Source organism: Nematolebias whitei, chromosome 4 (assembly GCF_014905685.2).
Source record: "Nematolebias whitei isolate Nwh7 chromosome 4, NemWhi1, whole genome shotgun sequence".
NCBI classification, from domain to species: domain Eukaryota; kingdom Metazoa; phylum Chordata; class Actinopteri; order Cyprinodontiformes; family Rivulidae; genus Nematolebias; species Nematolebias whitei.
This window is the reverse complement of record NC_056501.1, coordinates 46,422,235-46,429,111: the sequence shown is the minus strand read 5'-3', so window position 1 is coordinate 46,429,111 and position 6,877 is coordinate 46,422,235.

Sequence of the window (6,877 nt, the reverse complement as noted above, 5' to 3'; positions counted from 1 at the left end):
TGTGCACACATGAACACATCAACATTGAAACAGATCAGCAGCAACATGAAACAGATCAGCAGCAACATGATATGGTTTTTCACAGTGATTATTCTGGTTAGAGATTCATGAGTCTAACAGCCTTAGGGTAGAAGCTGTTCCTCAGTCTAGTGGTTCTGCATTTAATGCTCCTTAACCTCCTTCCTGAGGGGAGTGGGGCAAAAAGTGTGTGTGCTGGGTGAGTGGGGTCCTTCATGATGCAGGTGGCCCTCTTCCTGCATCTGGAGGTGTAGATGTCTGTGATGGTGGGGAGACTGACTCCAACATCTTCTGTGCAGCCTTCACCACTCTCTGCAAAGCTTTTCTTTCTGCAGCTGTGCAGCCTCCATGCCACACATTGATGCTCGAGCACAGGATGCTCTCCACTGCACACCTGTAGAAGGAGGTGAGGACTGAGCTTCCCAGACCAGCTCGCCTCAGCCGTCTGAGGAAGTAGAGTCTAGCACCAAGTTACAACAGAAGTCATCTCAGTGCACTGAACAGAAACATCCATATATAAAAATAATAATTTAAGACTTTATCTGTGGAGCAGACGGCTTTGAATTGAACTCCATCACAAAACTCTCATCACGAACAAGCACAAAGGCGACAGTGGAAAGGAAAACCTCCCTCATGAGGAAGAAACTCTTAGAAGAACCAGGTTCAGGACAAGCGGCCATCTGCTTCGACCAGTTGGGTTTGGTAGGACCAGATACACAATGGCAGGTCAAGAATCACGTTAATAGTATCAAATGAAAATTATTCTATTTTAACAATTCATTTAAGGAAATGAGGTCAATTTGTCCTCTAGTAGTCCAAGTTTAAGGCAGCATAACAAATAAACCCTAATTATAGGATTTATCAAAAAGGAAAGTCATAAGCCCAGTCTTAAAACTGGACAATGTGTCAGCCCTACGGACATAAACTGAAAGTTTGTTCCACCAGAGAGGAGCCTGATAACTGAAATATCTTTCTCCCATTCTGCTTTTGGAAACTCTAGGAACCACAAGTAAACCTGCAGTCTGAGAGCAAAGTGCTCTGTTAGGAAAATATGGAACAATAACATTTCGAATATACAATGGAGCTAGGTTGTTGAGGGCTTTGTGGGTTAGAAGTAAGATTTTGAATTCTATTCTGGATTTGACAGGGAGCCAATGGAGAGAAGCTAAAACTGGAGAAATATGATCTCTCCTACAAACTCCAGTTAAGACTCTGGCAGCAGCATTTTGGATCAACTGAAGACGTTTTAAAGAAGTATTTGGACACCCAGATAATAAACCATTGCAATAGTCCAGTCTAGACGTGACAAATGCATGAACCAGTTTTTTTGCATAATTTTTAGATAAGATGTTTCTAATTTTAGTGATATTACTCAGGTGGAAGAAGGCAGTTCTAGTAAAGTTTTTAATATGGGGGATAAAAGACATGTCATGATTAAAAATAACACCAATATTTTTAACATTAGAGCAGGAGGACAGATTAATGCCATCTAAGGAGGGAGAAAGACTGAAAAATTCATTCCTAAAATGCTCAGGTCCAAAAACTAAAATCTCAATTTTGTCTGTGTTCAAAAGCAGAAAATTAAGGGTCATCCAGGTTTTTATTTCTTTAAGACATGCTTGTAGTTTAATAACTGATTGGATTCATTGGGTTTAATGGACACATATAACTATGTATCATCAGCATAACAATGAAATGTTTCCCATGCTGTTTCAGAACTTTACCTAATGGAAGCATAAACAAGGTAAAAATTATTGGTCCAAGCACTGAACCTTGAGGAACTCCATGACTAACTTTGGTGTATGATGAAGATTCATTTTGATGAGCTCTAAACTCTGACTGAAACTCTTCAAACAAATTGTTTCTTTAAAAAAGTTCACACAACTGACCTGCAACTATTTTCGCTAGAATTTTTGAGATGAAAGTTAGATTAGATATAGGTCTATAGTTGGCTAGAATTCCAGAGTCAAGGTTATGTTTCTTAAGTAAAGGTTTAATTACAGCAATCTTAAAGCTCTGTGGTACATAACCGTTTATTAAAGACATATTAAGCAGATCCAAGACATGATTATTAATTAGGGGAAATACCTCTTTAAACAGTCTGGTTGGGATGGGATCTAGCAGCCATGTGGATGGTTTGGATGAGGTTATTATTTTTGACAGTTCAGAGAGCTCAACAGGACAAAAACTGTCCAAACATAAATCAGGCTCTAGTGAAATTTTTAAAGTTGACACAGAACCAGAGGCGATACTGGGAATGTTGGTTTGAATTTTCTCTCTAATTGAAATAATTTTATTTATAAAGAATCTCATGAAGTCATCACTACTTATAGTTGTAGAGATATATGAATCAACAGAGATATGATTTTCCATTAGACTAGCTATGGTATTGAAAAGGAACCTCTGGTTATTAATATTCTCATCAATAAAAGATGAGTAATATAAAGTTCTAGCTTTATGGAGGGCTTTTTTGTATGTTATCTCTCAAGGACAAGTAAGATTCCTCAATGCTAGTGGAGCGCCATTTTCTTTCTAGTTTTCTAGATGTCTGTTTTAAAGTACACAACTCAGAATTGAACCAAGGATCTAATTTCCTCTGATTGATTACGTTCTTTTTCAGCAGAGCAGCTTTATCTATTATTTAGCTTTTTAGGATAGAAAAAAAATTACAAATACAAACAGGTATAGTAGAGTAAGTTAAGAAATGTGGTCAGTTTGTCCTCCAGCGGTATAAGAGCAGCATAACTAAGAGATAGCTCAGGAACCCCAGGCCAACCCAGCCCAGTCTTAAAAGTAGACTTGGGTCTAACTAATGAGGATCTAGACCTGTCAGTCATTATTGATGGACTTTCAATTACTTCAAGACTTTTTAGCTGCTTGAATAATTATGACCAACTATTTGATCAACTTAACTAACTTTATTAACATGCAAATCGTGTTTATATAGACTCTGCTGATCAGAGTGATCAAAGGAGCAGATAATGGATTGTTAACTGGAGGAAATATCAGCCTGTACTAACAATTTACTCAATTGTAGCTTGATTCTGCCTACTGTATACAACATTGCAATATCTGCCACAGAAGCTACTATCTACTAGCTAATTCAATAATTATCAGCCATAACATGGCTTTATAGGATACTTTTTAACGTTTAAATTATTAACTACAAAAAAGGTCAAATCATTTCATCTGGACCAGTTTCTTTAAGAGAGAAACGTTTCGTCTTCCATCTGGAAGACTTCATCAGTCCCATATGTAGCTTTCATTGCATTGTTTCAAGACAACCTCCTGTTGGAGTCTCAGAAGCTTTTAACACGCAAAAGGACCCATCTGTCCAAAACAATCAACCGTCATGTACAAAGTACAACAATCAAATGTTTTAGGCCAGATGGCCGACTTGCTACTCACAGAGGACACCAAGGCCTCTTCAGATGAAATGATTTAACCTTTTTTGTTGATATCTACCTGGATGATTGAGCCTACAAACCTATTTTTGTTTGTTTGTTTAATATATTAGCTTCAGTTCTGGCCAGATCACATTTACATCGAGGTAAACAAGGTCCAACCTGCTGACGTGAAAAGAGACACACTTTCCCTTTTTTTCTGTGCTACGTCTGTAGCATTTTGATATTTTCACATCCATCCATCCATCCATCCATCCATCCATCCATCCATCCATCCATTGTCTCTTTTCCCACTTCTTCCTTTTTGGGTCACTGGTGTCCATGCCATGACTGTGTGAGAGGCGGGGGACACCATGGACAGGTCTCCAGTCCATCACAGGGCCGTTCCCCAGTCGATAAATATACTTACGATTTTTACCTTTGCATCCTTTGTGATTCTTTCTGTTCAGTACAGTGAGTTCTGCTGTAACTTAATGTTAGCCAAAAATGAGTTCATGATCCAAACACACACAAGCCACAACCCTCTGCACTGCAGGAGAGCATCAGCCGACACAAGACCATGCAAAGAAACTTTTTATTTAACACTGGTCCACTCGCACTTAAGGTTCTTCTTTTACACGGCAAAAGTTGTTCTACTGAGTTTTCACATTGGGGAAGTGAGCAGTTGTGCTTGCTTCTTTTTTTTTTTTTTTTTTTTTTTTTGGTCTTTATTTTATTTCTTGTTTGTTTCAGAATGTTAAAATTTGCATCTTCAAAGTGGTGGTTATGTTGTTTAAGTTAAAGTTGCAACAACCCCAAAATTAATTTTAAATTTCAGGTTGTAAGGCATTAAAAGCCCAAGAATGCTGAAGACTTTTGTAGCTGGGACTTTAAACCCAACCGTCTCCCAGTTCAAACACAGGCTGGGGTGAATGCACTTTCAAAGTCCACAGCAGAGCAGCACAGCTCTAACTTCCTACTTGGGTGAGTGTGCACACTTTTATTCTGCAGGAAACAAAAGGCTGTGAATCAGACAGTTAAGAACTACAGAGTAAGGAGGGAGTTTAAAGGGAGTCTCTCTGAACGATTCTTCACAACCCCCTGAACAGGCTGTCCCCTGCAGAGCTACACTGAATCTTGTGAGTCTGGCGTTTGCCTTGTCATTAAATTACATTGTTAGGTCTTGATGACACGTTGTGCACACTGCTGGCTGCACAACAAACTGGTTTCTCCTGAGTTCTGTGCTCACGTCAGTCAGATCTTCAGTCCGTCAGAAATAATCTCTTAGTTTCATTTCACATCCAGACATACAATCCCTTCCTCTGACTCTGCCTAATGTTGTCTTTATTAAACATGTTAGAGCCTTTGAGTGTTTTAACATTAATGTTGGAGCCGGATCAGACTGAATCTGGATGGTCATCATCTTTAGCTTCTCTGACCCTCTGTAACATGCAGCAAGAACATGATTTCATTAGGTTTCCATGGTCAAGCAACAAACACAAAACTGTCTGTATAATTTTAAATAAAATGTACTTTAGGATTTCTGCTGACGTAAAAAGAAATCAACATAGATGGGGCTAGCGTGTTAGCATCCACTTTTTGTCCCCGTCATGGAACGAAGAGAGGGAATTGGAAATATCCTCATCCACCTGTCTGTGCATGCTATGAGCACAATAACTTGGCATGTGGCTGCATCTAGGAGTAAGAAAGGTCACAATTAAAATAGGGTTGTCAGTCAAAATCCAAGATGGCTGCTGTCATATACAGTATACATGTAAACTGGTCACCTGCATCATTTCAGGAAACTGGTTTCTAGTTTTTATTTTCTGTTGCCCTGAGATGACTTGTGCTGTGACTTGGGTCGGCTGTGGCTGAGCGGTTAGAGCAGTCGTCCTCCAATGGGAGAGCTGGGGGTTCGAATCCACCAGCAGTCACATGCTGAAGTGTCCCTGGGCAAAACACTGAAGCCCTCATTGCCTCCGATGTGTGTCCCATCGGTGTATGAATGTGATAAAGCTCAGATTAATCTTTGTAGCGATCTAGTAGAGTGCTTTATGAATGGGTAATTGAGGGCACATATTGTAGTGTAAAGAGATTTGAGTGTCTTGATCAGATAGAAAAGTGTTATATCAGTACAGTTCATTTACCATTCACTTTATAAATAAACTGAATTGAACTGAATTGCCTGTGACCCAAAATGCAACAAGCAGGTAAAAGATAATGGATGGATGGATGGATGAACGGAATTGAAGTGTAGTTTCCTCCAATGACTGGGGTGGCTGAAGATTAATCTATGGGGGCCAAGGCCACCACTGGCCACCCCCTGGCTCCACCTTTGCACCTGGTGGTGGATTCTTTTCCTTCTTGCTCTCGATGAGGATGGACACATTTTTCTCCTGAGGACATCTGTGGATCTGTGTCCTGGCAGTCCACGGACAACTCACTGCCCTCATGGGTCTCCCTCCTGCTTTGCTCTTGTGATTCCTATCTTCTCTCAGACAGGCTGTGAAATGCAATTTTGTTGTGCTTCGGTGCAATGACAATAAAGGCTCTCACATACTCGGGCGTACTGTGTGTACTGTCCACACACGGCTGAGACTTCATACTTGAGCGTCCACATTGACAGGCTGCAGACCAGCTCCGCAGGCAAGGGGTGTTTATCTTCGGGACACACTGAGGTCACCGATTGGACATTTGCTGGATTACTGGATTGATTGACAGGTCGCCAAAAAAAAGAAACGAGAGCTGGCAGCCCCAGCCCCAGCCGCAGCGGTGTTCTGTGTTTATATGTTGTTAATAAAAGTTCTAAAAAATAAAAACAACAGGGAGCACTGGCCATGCAGCCCACACATCAGACCAGTCCACCAGGAGATCTCCAGACCCTCCTGCAGCCATGCTGGACCTGATTTTAATTATCTTGTGACAAATTCCTTAATTTCTCACAATTTCAGTCATGGCATCAACAGAGGAGGAGGAAAAGATCACTTGCCTCTTGGCAAAAAAACAAAAACAAACAAACAAAAAAGGCAATTAAACCAGATCAGGGATGAAGAAGGGGAATTTAATACATTGGTGTCACATACAAAACAGTCTGTCGCCGGGCAGTTTATTGTGCGAAACCAGGTACGTGTACGCGGTCGTAAAAATTTTTTCTTTGCACAGACATGGCTTGAGGGCGTCCGCTTTGAGTCTAATCCGGTACTCGTGGACTTCTGTGGAGTGAAGTAGACCCGAATATGTGGGAGCCTTAAAGCTGATTCTGATTAATGAGCTACCTCCAGGATCCGTCACACTGCCTCAGACAAGAACATAAATAAATAAACTACCTCTGTTCTTCTACAATGTACCATATTTTCCGCCATACACGTTGCACTGCCCTATAAGTTGCATCAGTCCAAATATGTCTAATAAAGTAGAAAAATCCATAAATACTGTAAGGTTTCCACTGCCTGCAGCCTTCTCCATGATGGCCGCCA